The sequence below is a fragment of the Coturnix japonica genome, unplaced genomic scaffold, assembly GCF_054131305.1.
Source record: "Coturnix japonica strain WE unplaced genomic scaffold, WE-NBRP24 Scf045, whole genome shotgun sequence".
Taxonomy (NCBI): Eukaryota; Metazoa; Chordata; class Aves; order Galliformes; family Phasianidae; genus Coturnix; species Coturnix japonica.
This window is the reverse complement of record NW_028188948.1, coordinates 1,259,458-1,278,267: the sequence shown is the minus strand read 5'-3', so window position 1 is coordinate 1,278,267 and position 18,810 is coordinate 1,259,458.

Sequence of the window (18,810 nt, the reverse complement as noted above, 5' to 3'; positions counted from 1 at the left end):
TTGCTTAGCTTAAAATCCTCAAAGCTCAGAATCCACACTGCTTAGGAACCTCAATGCTTAGCATCCTCCATGCATTGCTTAGAAACCTCAATGCGCAGAATCCTCATTGCTTAGAAATTTTATTGCTCTGAAACCTCAATGCTTAGCAACCCTAATGCTTACAAACCTCATTGCATAGAGGCCTTAATGTTTAGAAACAACAAAGATTAGAAAACTCAATGCTTGGCTTAGAATCCTCAATGCTTAGCATCCTCAATGCTTAGCATCCTCAATGCTTAGCATCCTCAATGCTTAGCATCTTCAGTGCCTAGAATCCTCAATGCTTAGAATCCTCAATGCTTAGCATCCTCAATGCTTAGCATCCTCAATGCTTAGAAACCTCAATGCTTTGCTTAGAAACCTCAATGCTTAGAATCCTCAATGCTTAACATCCTCAATGTTTAGAATCCTCAATGCATAGCTTAGAATCCTCAATGCTTAGAATCCTCAATGCTTAGCATCCTCAATCCCTAGTATGCTCTATGCTTAGCTTAGAATCCTCAATGCTTAGAATCATCAATGCTTACAAACCTCAATGCTGAGAAATTTTATTGTTTGAAACCTCATTGCTTAGCATCCCAAATGCTTACAAACCTCAATGCATAGAGGCCTTAATGCTTAGAAACCTCAAAGATTAGAAAACTCAATGCTTGGCTTAGAATCCTCTATGCTTAGAATCCTCAATGCTTAGAATCCTCCATGCATAGCTTAGAATCCTCAATGCTTAGAATCCTCAATGCTTAGAATCCTCAATGCTTAGCATCCTCATTTCTTAGCATCCTCAATGCTTAGCATCCTCAGTGCTTAGCATCCTCAATGCTTAGCATCCTCAATGCTTAGAAACCTGAATGCTTTGCTTAGAAACCTCAATGCTTAGAATCCTCAATGCCTAGCTTAGAATCCTCAATACTTAGAATCCTCAATGCTTAGAATCCTCAATGCTTAGCATCCTCAATGCTTAGCATCCTCAATGCTTAGCTTCCACAATGCTTAGCATCCTCAATACTTAGAATCCTCCATGCTCAGCTTAGAAACCTCAATGCTTAGAATCCTCAAGGCTTAGAATCCTCAATGCTTAGAATCCTCAATGCCTAGATTAGAATCGTAAATGCTTAGAATCCTCAATGCTTAGAATCCTCAATGCTTAAAATCCTCAATGCTTAGAATTCTCAATGCTTAGCATCCTCAATGCTTAGCTTAGAAAACTCAATGCTTAGAATCCTCAATGCTTAACATCCTCAATGTTTAGAATCCTCAATGCATAGCTTAGAGTCCTCAATGCTTAGAATCCTCAATGCTTAGCATCCTCAATCCTTAGTATGCTCTATGCTTAGCTTAGAATCCTCAATGCTTAGAATCCTCAATGCTTACAAACCTCAATGCTGAGAAATTTTATTGTTTGAAACCTCATTGCTTTGCATCCCAAATGCTTAGAAACCTCAATGCATAGAGGCCTTAATGCTTAAAAACCTCAAAGATTAGAAAATTCAATGCTTGGCTTAGAATCCTCATAGCTTAGAATCCTCAATGCTTAGAATCCTCAATGCTTAGCATCCTCAATGCTTAGCTTAGAAAACTCAATGCTTAGAATCCTCAAACTTAGAAACCTCAATGCACAGAATCCTTAATGCTTAGAAACCTCAATACTTAGCATCCTAAGTGCTTAGCTTAGAATCCTCACTGCTTAGAAACCTGAATGCTTAGAATCCTCAATGCTTAGAATCCTCACTGCTTAGCTTAGAAACCTGAATGCTTAGAATCCTCAATGCTTAGAATCCTCAATGCTTAGCATCCTCAAATCTTAGAATCCTCAATGCTTAGCATCCTCAATGCTTAGCATCCTCAATGCTTAGAATCCTCAATGCTTAGCACCCTCAAATCTTAGAATCCTCAATGCTTAGCATCCTCAATGCTTAGAATCCTCAATGCTTAGAATCCTCAATGCTTAGCACCCTCAAATCTTAGAATCCTCAATGCTTAGCATCCTCAATGCTTAGCATCCTCAATGCTTAGCATCCTCAATGCTTAGCATCCTCAATGCTTAGAATCCTCAATGCTTAGAATCCTCAATGCTTAGAATCCTCAATGCTTAGCATCCTCAATGCTTAGCATAGAAACCTCAATACTTAGAATCCTCAATGCTTAGCATCCTCATTACATAGCTTAGAATCGTCAATGCTTAGAATCCTCAATGCTTAGCATCCTCAATGCTTAGCATCCTCAATGCTTAGCATCCTCAAAGCTTAGAATCCTCAATGCTTACCATCCTCAATGCTTAGCATCCTCAATGCTTAGCATCCTCAATGCTTAGAATCCTCAATGTTTAGCATCCTCAATGCTTAGCATCCTCAATACTTAGAATCCTCCATGCTCAGCTTAAAACCTCAATGCTTAGCATCCTCAAAGCTTAGAATCCTCAATGCTTACCATCCTCAATGCTTAGCATCCTCAATGCTTAGAATCCTCAATGCTTAGAATCCTCAATGTTTAGCATCCTCAATGCTTAGCATCCTCAATGCTTAGCATCCTCACTGCTTAGCATCCTCAATGCTTTGCTTAGAAACTTCAATGCTTAGAATCCACAATGCTTAGAATCCTCAATGCCTAGCTTAGAATCCTCAATGCTTAGAATCCTCAATGCTTAGCATCCTCAATACTTAGCATCTTCAATGCTTAGCATCCTCAATACTTAGCATCCTCAATGCTTAGAATCCTCCATGCTTAGCTTAGAAACCACAATGCTTAGAATCCTCAATGCTTAGAATCCTCAATGCTTAGAATCCTCAATGCCTAGATTAGAATCCTCAATGCTTAGAATCCTCAATGCTTAGAATCCTCAATGTTTAGAATCCTCAATGCATAGCTTAGAATCCTCAATGCTTAGAATCCTCAATGCTTAGCATCCTCAATGCTTAGCATCCTCAATGCTTAGCATAGAAACCTCAATACTTAGAATCCTCAATGCTTAGCATCCTCAATGCTTAGAATCCTCAATGCTTAGCATCCTCAATGCTTAGCATCCTCAATGCTTAGTATGCTCTATGCTTAGAATCCTCAATGCTTACCATCCTCAATGCTTAGCATCCTCAATGCTTAGAATCCTCAATGCTTTGAATCCTCAATGCTTAGAATCCTCCATGCATTGCTTAGAATCCTCAATAGTTAGAATCCTCAATGCTTACCATCCTCAATGCTTAGCATAGAAACCTCAATACTTAGAATCCTCAATGCTTAGCATCCTCAATGCTTAGCATCCTCAATGCTTAGCATCCTCAAAGCTTAGAATACTCAATGCTTACCATCCTCAATGCTTAGCATCCTCAATGCTTAGCATCCTCAATGCTTAGAATCCTCAATGCTTAGCATCCTCAATGCTTAGCATCCTCAATGCTTAGCATCCTCAATGCTTAGAAACCTCAATGCTTTGCTTAGAAACCTCAATGCTTAGAATCCTCAATGCTTCGAATCCTCAATGCCTAGCTTAGAATCCTCAATGCTTAGAAACCTGAATGCTTAGAATCCTCAATGCTTAGAATCCTCCATGCTTAGCTTAGAAACCTCAATACTTAGAATCCTCAATGCTTAGAATCCTCAATGCCTAGATTACAATCCTAAATGCTTAGAATCCTCAATGCTTAGAATCCTCAATGCTTAGAATCCTCAATGCTTAGAATCCTCAATGCTTAGCATCCTCAATACTTAGCATCCTCAATACTTAGCATCCTCAATGCTTAGAATCCTCCATGCTTAGCTTAGAAACCTCAATGCTTAGAATCCTCAATGCTTAGAATCCTCAATGCCTAGCTTAGAATCCTCAATGCTTAGAATCCTCAATGCTTAGAATCCTCAATGCTTAGAATCCTCAATGCTTAACATCCTCAATGCTTAGCATCCTCAATGCTTAGCATCCTCAATGCTTAGCATCCTCAATACTTAGCATCCTCAATGCTTAGAATCCTCCATGCTTAGCTTAGAAACCTCAATGCTTAGAATCCTCAATGCTTAGAATCCTCAATGCTTAGCATCCTCAATGCCTAGATTAGAATCCTCAATGCTTAGAATCCTCAATGCTTAGAATCCGCAATGCTTAGCATCCTCAATCCTTAGTATGCTCTATGCTTAGCTTAGAATCCTCAATGCTTAGAATCCTCAATGCATACAAACCTCAATGCTGAGAAATTTTATTGTTTGAAACCTCATTGCTTAGCATCCCAAATGCTTGCAAACCTCAATGCATAGAGGCCTTAATGCTTAGAAACCTCAAAGATTAGAAAACTCAATGCTTGGCTTAGAATCCTCAATGCTTAGAATCCTCAATGCTTAGAATCCTCCATGCATAGCTTAGAATCCTCAATGCTTAGAATCCTCAATGCTTAGCATCCTCCATGCATTGCTTAGAATCCTCAATAGTTAGAATCCTCAATGCTTCGCATCCTCAATGCTTAGCTTAGAAACCTCAATGCTTAGAATCCTCAATGCTTAGAATCCTCAATGCTTAGCATCCTCATTGCTTAGCATCCTCATTGCTTAGCTTAGAATCCTCAAAGCTCAGAATCCTCACTGCTTAGGAACCTCAATGCTTAGCATCCTCCATGCATTGCTTAGAAACCTCAATGCGCAGAATCCTCATTGCTTAGAAATTTTATTGCTTTGAAACCTCAATGCTTAGCATCCCTAATGCTTACAAACCTCATTGCATAGAGGCCTTAATGTTTAGAAACAACAAAGATTAGAAAACTCAATGCTTGGCTTAGAATCCTCCATGCATAGCTTAGAATCCTCAATGCTTAGAATCCTCAATGCTTAGCATCCTCCATTCATTGCTTAGAATCCTCAATAGTTAGAATCCTCAATGCTTCGCATCCTCAATGCTTAGCTTAGAAAACTCAATGCTTAGAATCCTCAATGCTTAGAATCCTCAATGCTTAGAATCCTCAATGCTTAGAATCCTCAATGCTTAGCATCCTCATTGCTTAGCTTAGAATCCTCAAAGCTCAGAATCCACACTGCTTAGGAACCTCAATGCTTAGCATCCTCCATGCATTGCTTAGAAACCTCAATTCGCAGAATCCTCATTGCTTAGAAATTTTATTGCTTTGAAACCTCAATGCTTAGCATCCCTAATGCTTACAAACCTCATTGCATAGAGGCCTTAATGTTTAGAAACAACAAAGATTAGAAAACTCAATGCTTGGCTTAGAATCCTCCATGCATAGCTTAGAATCCTCAATGCTTAGAATCCTCAATGCTTAGCATCCTCCATGCATTGCTTAGAATCCTCAATAGTTAGAATCCTCAATGCTTCGCATCCTCAATGCTTAGCTTAGAAAACTCAATGCTTAGAATCCTCAATGCTTAGAATCCTCAATGCTTAGAATCCTCAATGTTTAGAATCCTCAATGCTTAGCATCCTCATTGCTTAGCTTAAAATCCTCAAAGCTCAGAATGCACACTGCTTAGGAACCTCAATGCTTAGCATCCTCCATGCATTGCTTAGAAACCTCAATGCGCAGAATCCTCATTGCTTAGAAATTTTATTGCTCTGAAACTCAATGCTTAGCAACCCTAATGCTTACGAACCTCATTGCATAGAGGCCTTAATGTTTAGAAACAACAAAGATTAGAAAACTCAATGCTTGGCTTAGAATCCTCAATGCTTAGCATCCTCAATGCTTAGCATCCTCAATGCTTAGCATCCTCAATGCTTAGAAACCTCAATGCTTTGCTTAGAAACCTCAATGCTTAGAATCCTCAATGCTTAACATCCTCAATGTTTAGAATCCTCAATGCATAGCTTAGAATCCTCAATGCTTAGAATCCTCAATGCTTAGCATCCTCAATCCCTAGTATGCTCTATGCTTAGCTTAGAATCCTCAATGCTTAGAATCATCAATGCTTACAAACCTCAATGCTGAGAAATTTTATTGTTTGAAACCTCATTGCTTAGCATCCCAAATGCTTACAAACCTCAATGCATAGAGGCCTTAATGCTTAGAAACCTCAAAGATTAGAAAACTCAATGCTTGGCTTAGAATCCTCTATGCTTAGAATCCTCAATGCTTAGAATCCTCCATTCATAGCTTAGAATCCTCAATGCTTAGAATCCTCAATGCTTAGAATCCTCAATGCTTAGCATCCTCATTTCTTAGCATCCTCAATGCTTAGCATCCTCAATGCTTAGCATCCTCAATGCTTAGCATCCTCAATGCTTAGAAACCTGAATGCTTTGCTTAGAAACCTCAATGCTTAGAATCCTCAATGCCTAGCTTAGAATCCTCAATACTTAGAATCCTCAATGCTTAGAATCCTCAATGCTTAGCATCCTCAATGCTTAGCATCCTCAATGCTTAGCTTCCACAATGCTTAGCATCCTCAATACTTAGAATCCTCCATGCTCAGCTTAGAAACCTCAATGCTTAGAATCCTCAAGGCTTAGAATCCTCAATGCTTAGAATCCTCAATGCCTAGATTAGAATCGTAAATGCTTAGAATCCTCAATGCTTAGAATCCTCAATGCTTAAAATCCTCAATGCTTAGAATTCTCAATGCTTAGCATCCTCAATGCTTAGCTTAGAAAACTCAATGCTTAGAATCCTCAATGCTTAACATCCTCAATGTTTAGAATCCTCAATGCATAGCTTAGAGTCCTCAATGCTTAGAATCCTCAATGCTTAGCATCCTCAATCCTTAGTATGCTCTATGCTTAGCTTAGAATCCTCAATGCTTAGAATCCTCAATGCTTACAAACCTCAATGCTGAGAAATTTTATTGTTTGAAACCTCATTGCTTTGCATCCCAAATGCTTAGAAACCTCAATGCATAGAGGCCTTAATGCTTAAAAACCTCAAAGATTAGAAAATTCAATGCTTGGCTTAGAATCCTCATAGCTTAGAATCCTCAATGCTTAGAATCCTCAATGCTTAGCATCCTCAATGCTTAGCTTAGAAAACTCAATGCTTAGAATCCTCAAACTTAGAAACCTCAATGCACAGAATCCTTAATGCTTAGAAACCTCAATACTTAGCATCCTAAGTGCTTAGCTTAGAATCCTCACTGCTTAGAAACCTGAATGCTTAGAATCCTCAATGCTTAGAATCCTCACTGCTTAGCTTAGAAACCTGAATGCTTAGAATCCTCAATGCTTAGAATCCTCAATGCTTAGCATCCTCAATGCTTAGAATCCTCAATGCTTAGCACCCTCAAATCTTAGAATCCTCAATGCTTAGCATCCTCAATGCTTAGCATCCTCAATGCTTAGCATCCTCAATGCTTAGCATCCTCAATGCTTAGAATCCTCAATGCTTAGAATCCTCAATGCTTAGAATCCTCAATGCTTAGAATCCTCCATGCATTGCTTAGAATCCTCAATAGTTAGAATCCTCAATGCTTCGCATCCTCAATGCTTAGCATAGAAACCTCAATACTTAGAATCCTCAATGCTTAGCATCCTCATTACATAGCTTAGAATCGTCAATGCTTAGAATCCTCAATGCTTAGCATCCTCAATGCTTAGCATCCTCAATGCTTAGCATCCTCAAAGCTTAGAATCCTCAATGCTTACCATCCTCAATGCTTAGCATCCTCAATGCTTAGCATCCTCAATGCTTAGAATCCTCAATGTTTAGCATCCTCAATGCTTAGCATCCTCAATACTTAGAATCCTCCATGCTCAGCTTAAAACCTCAATGCTTAGCATCCTCAAAGCTTAGAATCCTCAATGCTTACCATCCTCAATGCTTAGCATCCTCAATGCTTAGAATCCTCAATGCTTAGAATCCTCAATGTTTAGCATCCTCAATGCTTAGCATCCTCAATGCTTAGCATCCTCACTGCTTAGCATCCTCAATGCTTTGCTTAGAAACTTCAATGCTTAGAATCCACAATGCTTAGAATCCTCAATGCCTAGCTTAGAATCCTCAATGCTTAGAATCCTCAATGCTTAGCATCCTCAATACTTAGCATCTTCAATGCTTAGCATCCTCAATACTTAGCATCCTCAATGCTTAGAATCCTCCATGCTTAGCTTAGAAACCACAATGCTTAGAATCCTCAATGCTTAGAATCCTCAATGCTTAGAATCCTCAATGCCTAGATTAGAATCCTCAATGCTTAGAATCCTCAATGCTTAGAATCCTCAATGCTTAGAATCCTCAATGTTTAGAATCCTCAATGCATAGCTTAGAATCCTCAATGCTTAGAATCCTCAATGCTTAGCATCCTCAATGCTTAGCATCCTCAATGCTTAGCATAGAAACCTCAATACTTAGAATCCTCAATGCTTAGCATCCTCAATGCTTAGAATCCTCAATGCTTAGCATCCTCAATGCTTAGCATCCTCAATGCTTAGTATGCTCTATGCTTAGAATCCTCAATGCTTACCATCCTCAATGCTTAGCATCCTCAATGCTTAGAATCCTCAATGCTTTGAATCCTCAATGCTTAGAATCCTCCATGCATTGCTTAGAATCCTCAATAGTTAGAATCCTCAATGCTTACCATCCTCAATGCTTAGCATAGAAACCTCAATACTTAGAATCCTCAATGCTTAGCATCCTCAATGCTTAGCATCCTCAATGCTTAGCATCCTCAAAGCTTAGAATACTCAATGCTTACCATCCTCAATGCTTAGCATCCTCAATGCTTAGCATCCTCAATGCTTAGAATCCTCAATGCTTAGCATCCTCAATGCTTAGCATCCTCAATGCTTAGAAACCTCAATGCTTTGCTTAGAAACCTCAATGCTTAGAATCCTCAATGCTTCGAATCCTCAATGCCTAGCTTAGAATCCTCAATGCTTAGAAACCTGAATGCTTAGAATCCTCAATGCTTAGAATCCTCCATGCTTAGCTTAGAAACCTCAATACTTAGAATCCTCAATGCTTAGAATCCTCAATGCCTAGATTACAATCCTAAATGCTTAGAATCCTCAATGCTTAGAATCCTCAATACTTAGAATCCTCAATGCTTAGAATCCTCAATGCTTAGCATCCTCAATACTTAGCATCCTCAATACTTAGCATCCTCAATGCTTAGAATCCTCCATGCTTAGCTTAGAAACCTCAATGCTTAGAATCCTCAATGCTTAGAATCCTCAATGCCTAGCTTAGAATCCTCAATGCTTAGAAACCTCAATGCTTAGAATCCTCAATGCTTAGAATCCTCAATGCTTAGCATCCTCAATGCCTAGATTAGAATCCTCAATGCTTAGAATCCTCAATGCTTAGAATCCGCAATGCTTAGCATCCTCAATCCTTAGTATGCTCTATGCTTAGCTTAGAATCCTCAATGCTTAGAATCCTCAATGCATACAAACCTCAATGCTGAGAAATTTTATTGTTTGAAACCTCATTGCTTAGCATCCCAAATGCTTGCAAACCTCAATGCATAGAGGCCTTAATGCTTAGAAACCTCAAAGATTAGAAAACTCAATGCTTGGCTTAGAATCCTCAATGCTTAGAATCCTCAATGCTTAGAATCCTCCATGCATAGCTTAGAATCCTCAATGCTTAGAATCCTCAATGCTTAGCATCCTCCATGCATTGCTTAGAATCCTCAATAGTTAGAATCCTCAATGCTTCGCATCCTCAATGCTTAGCTTAGAAACCTCAATGCTTAGAATCCTCAATGCTTAGAATCCTCAATGCTTAGCATCCTCATTGCTTAGCATCCTCATTGCTTAGCTTAGAATCCTCAAAGCTCAGAATCCTCACTGCTTAGGAACCTCAATGCTTAGCATCCTCCATGCATTGCTTAGAAACCTCAATGCGCAGAATCCTCATTGCTTAGAAATTTTATTGCTTTGAAACCTCAATGCTTAGCATCCCTAATGCTTACAAACCTCATTGCATAGAGGCCTTAATGTTTAGAAACAACAAAGATTAGAAAACTCAATGCTTGGCTTAGAATCCTCCATGCATAGCTTAGAATCCTCAATGCTTAGAATCCTCAATGCTTAGCATCCTCCATGCATTGCTTAGAATCCTCAATAGTTAGAATCCTCAATGCTTCGCATCCTCAATGCTTAGCTTAGAAAACTCAATGCTTAGAATCCTCAATGCTTAGAATCCTCAATGCTTAGAATCCTCAATGCTTAGAATCCTCAATGCTTAGCATCCTCATTGCTTAGCTTAGAATCCTCAAAGCTCAGAATCCACACTGCTTAGGAACCTCAATGCTTAGCATCCTCCATGCATTGCTTAGAAACCTCAATGCGCAGAATCCTCATTGCTTAGAAATTTTATTGCTCTGAAACCTCAATGCTTAGCAACCCTAATGCTTACAAACCTCATTGCATAGAGGCCTTAAAGTTTAGAAACAACAAAGATTAGAAAACTCAATGCTTGGCTTAGAATCCTCAATGCTTAGCATCCTCAATGCTTAGCATCCTCAATGCTTAGCATCTTCAGTGCCTAGAATCCTCAATGCTTAGAATCCTCAATGCTTAGCATCCTCAATGCTTAGCATCCTCAATGCTTAGAAACCTCAATGCTTTGCTTAGAAACCTCAATGCTTAGAATCCTCAATGCTTAGAATCCTCAATGCTTAGAATCCTCAATTCAAAGCATCCTCAATGCTTAGCATCCTCAATGCTTTGCATCCTCAATACTTAGCATCCTCAATGCTTAGCATCCTCAATGCTTAGCTTAGAAACCTCAATGCTTAGAATCCTCAATGCTTAACATCCTCAATGTTTAGAATCCTCAATGCATAGCTTAGAATCCTCAATGCTTAGAATCCTCAATGCTTAGCATCCTCAATCCCTAGTATGCTCTATGCTTAGCTTAGAATCCTCAATGCTTAGAATCATCAATGCTTACAAACCTCAATGCTGAGAAATTTTATTGTTTGAAACCTCATTGCTTAGCATCCCAAATGCTTACAAACCTCAATGCATAGAGGCCTTAATGCTTAGAAACCTCAAAGATTAGAAAACTCAATGCTTGGCTTAGAATCCTCTATGCTTAGAATCCTCAATGCTTAGAATCCTCCATGCATAGCTTAGAATCCTCAATGTTTAGAATCCTCAATGCTTAGAATCCTCAATGCTTAGCATCCTCATTTCTTAGCATCCTCAATGCTTAGCATCCTCAATGCTTAGAAACCTGAATGCTTTGCTTAGAAACCTCAATGCTTAGAATCCTCAATGCCTAGCTTAGAATCCTCAATACTTAGAATCCTCAATGCTTAGAATCCTCAATGCTTAGCATCCTCAATGCTTAGCATCCTCAATGCTTAGCTTCCACAATGCTTAGCATCCTCAATACTTAGAATCCTCCATGCTCAGCTTAGAAACCTCAATGCTTAGAATCCTCAAGGCTTAGAATCCTCAATGCTTAGAATCCTCAATGCCTAGATTAGAATCGTAAATGCTTAGAATCCTCAATGCTTAGAATCCTCAATGCTTAAAATCCTCAATGCTTAGAATTCTCAATGCTTAGCATCCTCAATGCTTAGCTTAGAAAACTCAATGCTTAGAATCCTCAATGCTTAACATCCTCAATGTTTAGAATCCTCAATGCATAGCTTAGAGTCCTCAATGCTTAGAATCCTCAATGCTTAGCATCCTCAATCCTTAGTATGCTCTATGCTTAGCTTAGAATCCTCAATGCTTAGAATCCTCAATGCTTACAAACCTCAATGCTGAGAAATTTTATTGTTTGAAACCTCATTGCTTAGCATCCCAAATGCTTAGAAACCTCAATGCATAGAGGCCTTAATGCTTAGAAACCTCAAAGATTAGAAAATTCAATGCTTGGCTTAGAATCCTCATAGCTTAGAATCCTCAATGCTTAGAATCCTCAATGCTTAGCATCCTCAATGCTTAGCTTAGAAAACTCAATGCTTAGAATCCTCAAACTTAGAAACCTCAATGCACAGAATCCTTAATGCTTAGAAACCTCAATACTTAGCATCCTAAGTGCTTAGCTTAGAATCCTCACTGCTTAGAAACCTGAATGCTTAGAATCCTCAATGCTTAGAATCCTCAATGCTTAGCTTAGAAACCTCAATGCTTAGAATCCTCAATGCTTAGAATCCTCAATGCTTAGCATCCTCAATGCTTAGAATCCTCAATGCTTAGCATCCTCAAATCTTAGAATCCTCAATGCTTAGCATCCTCAATGCTTAGCATCCTCAATGCTTAGCATCCTCAATGCTTAGTATGCTCTATGCTTAGAATCCTCAATGCTTACCATCCTCAATGCTTACCATCCTCAATGCTTACCATCCTCAATGCTTAGCATCCTCAATGCTTAGCATCCTCAATGCTTAGCATCCTCAAAGCTTAGAATCCACAATGCTTACCATCCTCAATGCTTAGCATCCTCAATGCTTAGCATCCTCAATGCTTAGAATCCTCAATGTTTAGCATCCTCAATGCTTAGCATCCTCAATGCTTAGCATGCTCAATGCTTAGCATCCTCAATGCTTTGCTTAGAAACCTCAATGCTTAGAATCCACAATGCTTAGAATCCTCAATGCCTAGCTTAGAATCCTCAATGCTTAGAATCCTCAATGCTTAGAATCCTCAATAAATAGAATCCTCAATGCTTAGCATCCTCAATACTTAGCATCTTCAATGCTTAGCATCCTCAATACTTAGCATCCTCAATGCTTAGAATCCTCCATGCTTAGCTTAGAAACCACAATGCTTAGAATCCTCAATGCTTAGAATCCTCAATGCTTAGAATCCTCAATGCCTAGATTAGAATCCTCAATGCTTAGAATCCTCAATGCTTAGAATCCTCAATGCTTAGAATCCTCAATGCTTATAATCCTCAATGTTTAGAATCCTCAATGCATAGCTTAGAATCCTCAATGCTTAGAATCCTCAATGCTTAGCATCCTCAATGCTTAGCATAGAAACCTCAATACTTAGAATCCCCAATGCTTAGCATCCTCAATGCTTAGAATCCTCAATGCTTAGCATCCTCAATGCTTAGCATCCTCAATGCTTAGTATGCTCTATGCTTAGAATCCTCAATGCTTACGATCCTCAATGCTTAGCATCCTCAATGCTTTGAATCCTCAATGCTTAGAATCCTCAATGCTTAGAATCCTCCATGCATTGCTTAGAATCCTCAATAGTTAGAATCCTCAATGCTTACCATCCTCAATGCTTAGCATAGAAACCTCAATACTTAGAATCCTCAATGCTTAGCATCCTCAATGCTTAGCATCCTCAATGCTTAGAATCCTCTATGCTTAGAATCCTCAATGCTTAGCATCCTCAATGCTTAGCATCCTCAATGCTTAGCATCCTCAATGCTTAGAAACCTCAAAGCTTTGCTTAGAAACCTCAATGCTTAGAATCCTCAATGCTTAGAATCCTCAATGCCTAGCTTAGAATCCTCAATGCTTAGCATCCTCAATGCTTAGCATCCTCAATGCTTAGAATCCTCAATACTTAGCATCCTCAATGCTTACAATCCTCCATGCTTAGCTTAGAAACCTCAATGCTTAGAATCCTCAATGCTTAGAATCCTCAATGCTTAGAATCCTCAGTGCTTAGAATCCTCAATGCCTAGATTAGAATCCTCAATGCTTAGAATCCTCAATGCTTAGAATCCTCAATGCTTAGAACCCTCAATGCATAGCTTAGAATCCTCAGTGCTTAGAATCCGCAATGCTTAGCATCCTCAATCCTTAGTATGCTCTATGCTTAGCTTAGAATCCTCAATGCTTAGAATCCTCAATGCTTACAAACCTCAATGCTGAGAAATTTTATTGTTTGAAACCTCATTGCTTAGCATCCCAAATGCTTGCAAACCTCAATGCATAGAGGCCTTAATGCTTAGAAACCTCAAAGATTAGAAAACTCAATGCTTGGCTTAGAATCCTCAATGCTTAGAATCCTCAATGCTTAGAATCCTCCATGCATAGCTTAGAATCCTCAATGCTTAGAATCCTCAATGCTTAGCATCCTCCATGCATTGCTTAGAATCCTCTATAGTTAGAATCCTCAATGCTTAGCATCCTCAATGCTTAGCATCCTCATTGCTTAGCATCCTCATTGCTTAGCTTAGAATCCTCAAAGCTCAGAATCCTCACTGCTTTGGAACCTCAATGCTTAGCATCCTCCATGCATTGCTTAGAAACCTCAATGCGCAGAATCCTCATTGCTTAGAAATTTTATTGGTCTGAAACCTCAATGCTTAGCAACCCTAATGCTTACAAACCTCAGTGCATAGAGGCCTTAATGTTTAGAAACAACAAAGATTAGAAAACTCAATGCTTGGCTTAGAATCCTCAATCCTTAGCATCCTCAATGCTTAGCATCCTCAATGCTTAGCATCTTCAATGCCTAGAATCCTCAATGCTTAGAATCCTCAATGCTTAGCATCCTCAATGCTTAGCATCCTCAGTGCTTAGTATCCTCAATGCTTAGAAACCTCAATGCTTTGCTTAGAATCCTCAATGCTTAGAATCCTCAATGCTTAGAATCCTCAATGCTTAGAATCCTCAATGCTTAGCATCCTCAATGCTTAGCATCCTCAATGCTTAGCATCCTCAAAACTTAGCATCCTCAATGCTTAGAATCCTCCATGCTTAGCTTAGAAACCTCAATGCTTAGAATCCTCAATGCTTAGAATCCTCAATGCTTAGAATCCTCAATGCCTAGATTAGAATCCTCAATGCTTAGAATCCTCAATGCTTAGAATCCTCAATGCTTAGCATCCTCAATGCTTAGCTTAGAAAACTCAATGATAAGAATCCTCAATGCTTAACATCCTCAATGTTTAGAATCCTCAATGCATAGCTTAGAATCCTCAATGCTTAGAATCCTCAATGCTTAGCATCCTCAATCCCTAGTATGCTCTATGCTTAGCTTAGAATCCTCAATGCTTAGAATCCTCAATGCTTACAAACCTCAATGCTGAGAAATTTTATTGTTTGAAACCTCATTGCTTAGCATCCCAAATGCTTACAAACCTCAATGCATAGAGGCCTTAATGCTTAGAAACCTCAAAGATTAGAAAACTCAATGCTTGGCTTAGAATCCTCTATGCTTAGAATCCTCAATACTTAGAATCCTCCATGCATAGCTTAGAATCCTCAATGCTTAGAATCCTCACTGCTTAGCATCCTCATTGCTTAGCATCCTCAATGCTTAGCATCCTCAATGCTTAGCATCCTCAATGCTTAGAAACCTGAATGCTTTGCTTAGAAACCTCAATGCTTAGAAACCTCAATGCCTAGCTTACAATCCTCAATGCTTAGCATCCTCAATGCTTAGCATCCTCAATGCTTAGCATCCTCAATACTTAGAATCCTCCATGCTCAGCTTAGAAAACTCAATGCTTAGAATCCCCCATGCATAGCTTAGAATCCTCAATGCTTAGAATCCTCAATGCCTAGATTAGAATCCTAAATGCTTAGAATCCTCAATGCTTAGAATCCTCAATGCTTAGAATCCTCAATGCTTAGCATCCTCAATGCTTAGCTTAGAAAACTCAATGCTTAGAATCCTCAATGCTTAACATCCTCAATGTTTAGAATCCTCAATGCATAGCTTAGAATCCTCAATGCTTAGAATCCTCAATGCTTAGCATCCTCAATCCTTAGTATGCTCTATGCTTAGCTTAGAATCCTCAATGCTTAGAATCCTCAATGCTTACAAACCTCAATGCTGAGAAATTTTATTGTTTGAAGCCTCATTGCTTAGCATCCCAAATGCTTAGAAACCTCAATGCATAGAGGCCTTAATGCTTAGAAACCTCAAAGATTAGAAAATTCAATGCTTGGCTTAGAATCCTCATAGCTTAGAATCCTCAATGCTTAGAATCCTCCATGCTTAGAATCCTCCATGCTTAGCATCCTCAATGCTTAGCTTAGAAAACTCAATGCTTAGAATCCTCAATGCTTAGAAACCTCAATGCACAGAATCCTTAATGCTTAGAAACCTCAATACTTAGCATCCTAAGTGCTTAGCTTAGAATCCTCACTGCTTAGAAACCTGAATGCTTAGAATCCTCAATGCTTAGAATCCTCAATGCTTAGCTTAGAAACCTCAATACTTAGAATTCTCAATGCTTAATATCCTCAATGTTTAGAATCCTCAATGCATAGCTTAGAATCCTCAATGCTTAGCATCCTCAATGCTTAGCATCCTCAATGCTTAGCATCCTCAATGCCTAGAATCCTCAATGCTTAGAATCCTCCATGCTTTGCATCCTCAATGCTTAGCATCCTCAATGCTTAGAAACCTCAATACTTTGCTTAGAAACCTCAATGCTTAGAATCCTCAATGCTTAGAATCCTCAATTTCTAGCTTAGAATCCTCAATGCTTAGAATCCTCAATGCTTAGAATCCTCAATGCTTAGCATCCTCAATGCTTAGCATCCTCAATGCTTAGCATCCTCAATACTTAGCATCCTCAATGCTTAGAATCCTCCATGCTTAGCTTAGAAACCTCAATGCTTAGAATCCTCAATACTTAGAATCCTCAATGCTTAGAATCCTCAGTGCTTAGAATCCTCAATGCCTAGATTAGAATCCTCAATGCTTAGAATCCTCAATGCTTAGAATCCGCAATGCTTAGAATCCTCAATGCTTAGCATCCTCAATACTTAGCATCCTCAATGCTTAGAATCCTCCATGCTTAGCTTAGAAACCTCAATGCTTAGAATCCTCAATACTTAGAATCCTCAATGCTTAGAATCCTCAATGCTTAGAATCCTCAATGCCTAGATTAGAATCCTCAATGCTTAGAATCCTCAATGCTTAGAATCCGCAATGCTTAGCATCCTCAATCCTTAGTATGCTCTATGCTTAGCTTAGAATCCTCAATGCTTAGAATCCTCAATGCATTCAAACCTCAATGCTGAGAAATTTTATTGTTTTAAACCTCATTGCTTAGCATCCCAAATGCTTGCAAACCTCAATGCATAGAGGCCTTAATGCTTAGAAACCTCAAAGATTAGAAAACTCAATGCTTGGCTTAGAATCCTCAATGCTTAGGAACCTCAATGCTTAGCATCCTCCATGCATTGCTTAGAAACCTCAATGCGCAGAATCCTCATTGCTTAGAAATTTTATTGCTCTGAAACCTCAATGCTTAGCAACCCTAATGCTTACAAACCTCATTGCATAGAGGCCTTAATGTTTAGAAACAACAAAGATTAGAAAACTCAATGCTGGCTTAGAATCCTCCATGCATAGCTTAGAATCCTCAATGCTTAGAATCCTCAATGCTTAGCATCCTCCATGCATTGCTTAGAATCCTCAATAGTTAGAATCCTCAATGCTTCGCATCCTCAATGCTTAGCTTAGAAACCTCAATGCTTAGAATCCTCAATGCTTAGCATCCTCAATGCTTAGCATCCTCATTGCTTAGCATCCTCATTGCTTAGCATCCTCATTGCTTAGCTTAGAATCCTCAAAGCTCAGAATCCACACTGCTTAGGAACCTCAATGCTTAGCATCCTCCATGCATTGCTTAGAAACCTCAATGCGCAGAATCCTCATTGCTTAGAAATTTTATTGCTCTGAAACCTCACTGCTTAGCATCCCTAATGCTTACAAACCTCATTGCATAGAGGCCTTAATGTTTAGAAACAACAAAGATTAGAAAACTCAATGCTTGGCTTAGAATCCTCAATGCTTAGCATCCTCAATGCTTAGCATCCTCAATGCTTAGCATCCTCAATGCTTTGCTTAGAAACCTCAATGCTTAGAATCCTCAATGCTTAGAATCCTCAATGCTTAGCATCCTCAATGCTTAGCATCCTCAATGCTTAGAAACCTCAATGCTTTGCTTAGAAACCTCAATGCTTAGATTCCTCAATGCTTAGAATCCTCAATGCTTAGAATCCTCAATGCTTAGCATCCTCAATGCTTTGCATCCTCAATACTTAGAATCCTCAATGCTTAGAATCCTCCATGCTTAGCTTAGAAACCTCAATGCTTAGAATCCTCAATGCTTAGCATCCTCAATCCCTAGTATGCTCTATGCTTAGCTTAGAATCCTCAATGCTTAGAATCATCAATGCTTACAAACCTCAATGCTGAGAAATTTTATTGTTTGAAACCTCATTGCTTAGCATCCCAAATGCTTACAAACCTCAATGCATAGAGGCCTTAATGCTTAGAAACCTCAAAGATTAGAAAACTCAATGCTTGGCTTAGAATCCTCAATGCTTAGAATCCTCAATGCTTAGAATCCTCCATGCATAGCTTAGAATCCTCAATGCTTAGAATCCTCAATGCTTAGAATCCTCAATGCTTAGCATCCTCAATGCTTAGAAACCTGAATGCTTTGCTTAGAAACCTCAATGCTTAGAATCCTCAATGCCTAGCTTAGAATCCTCAATACTTAGAATCCTCAATGCTTAGAATCCTCAATGCTTAGCATCCTCAATGCTTAGAATCCTCAATGCTTAGCTTCCTCAATGCTTAGCATCCTCAATACTTAGAATCCTCCATGCTCAGCTTAGAAACCTCAATGCTTAGAATCCTCAAGGCTTAGAATCGTCAATGCTTAGAATCCTCAATGCTTAAAATCCTCAATGCTTAGAATCCTCAATGCTTAGCATCCTCAATGCTTAGCTTAGAAAACTCAATGCTTAGAATCCTCAATGCTTAACATCCTCAATGTTTAGAATCCTCAATGCATAGCTTAGAGTCCTCAATGCTTAGAATCCTCAATGCTTAGCATCCTCAATCCTTAGTATGCTCTATGCTTAGCTTAGAATCCTCAATGCTTAGAATCCTCAATGCTTACAAATCTCAATGCTGAGAAATTTTATTGTTTGAAACCTCATTGCTTAGCA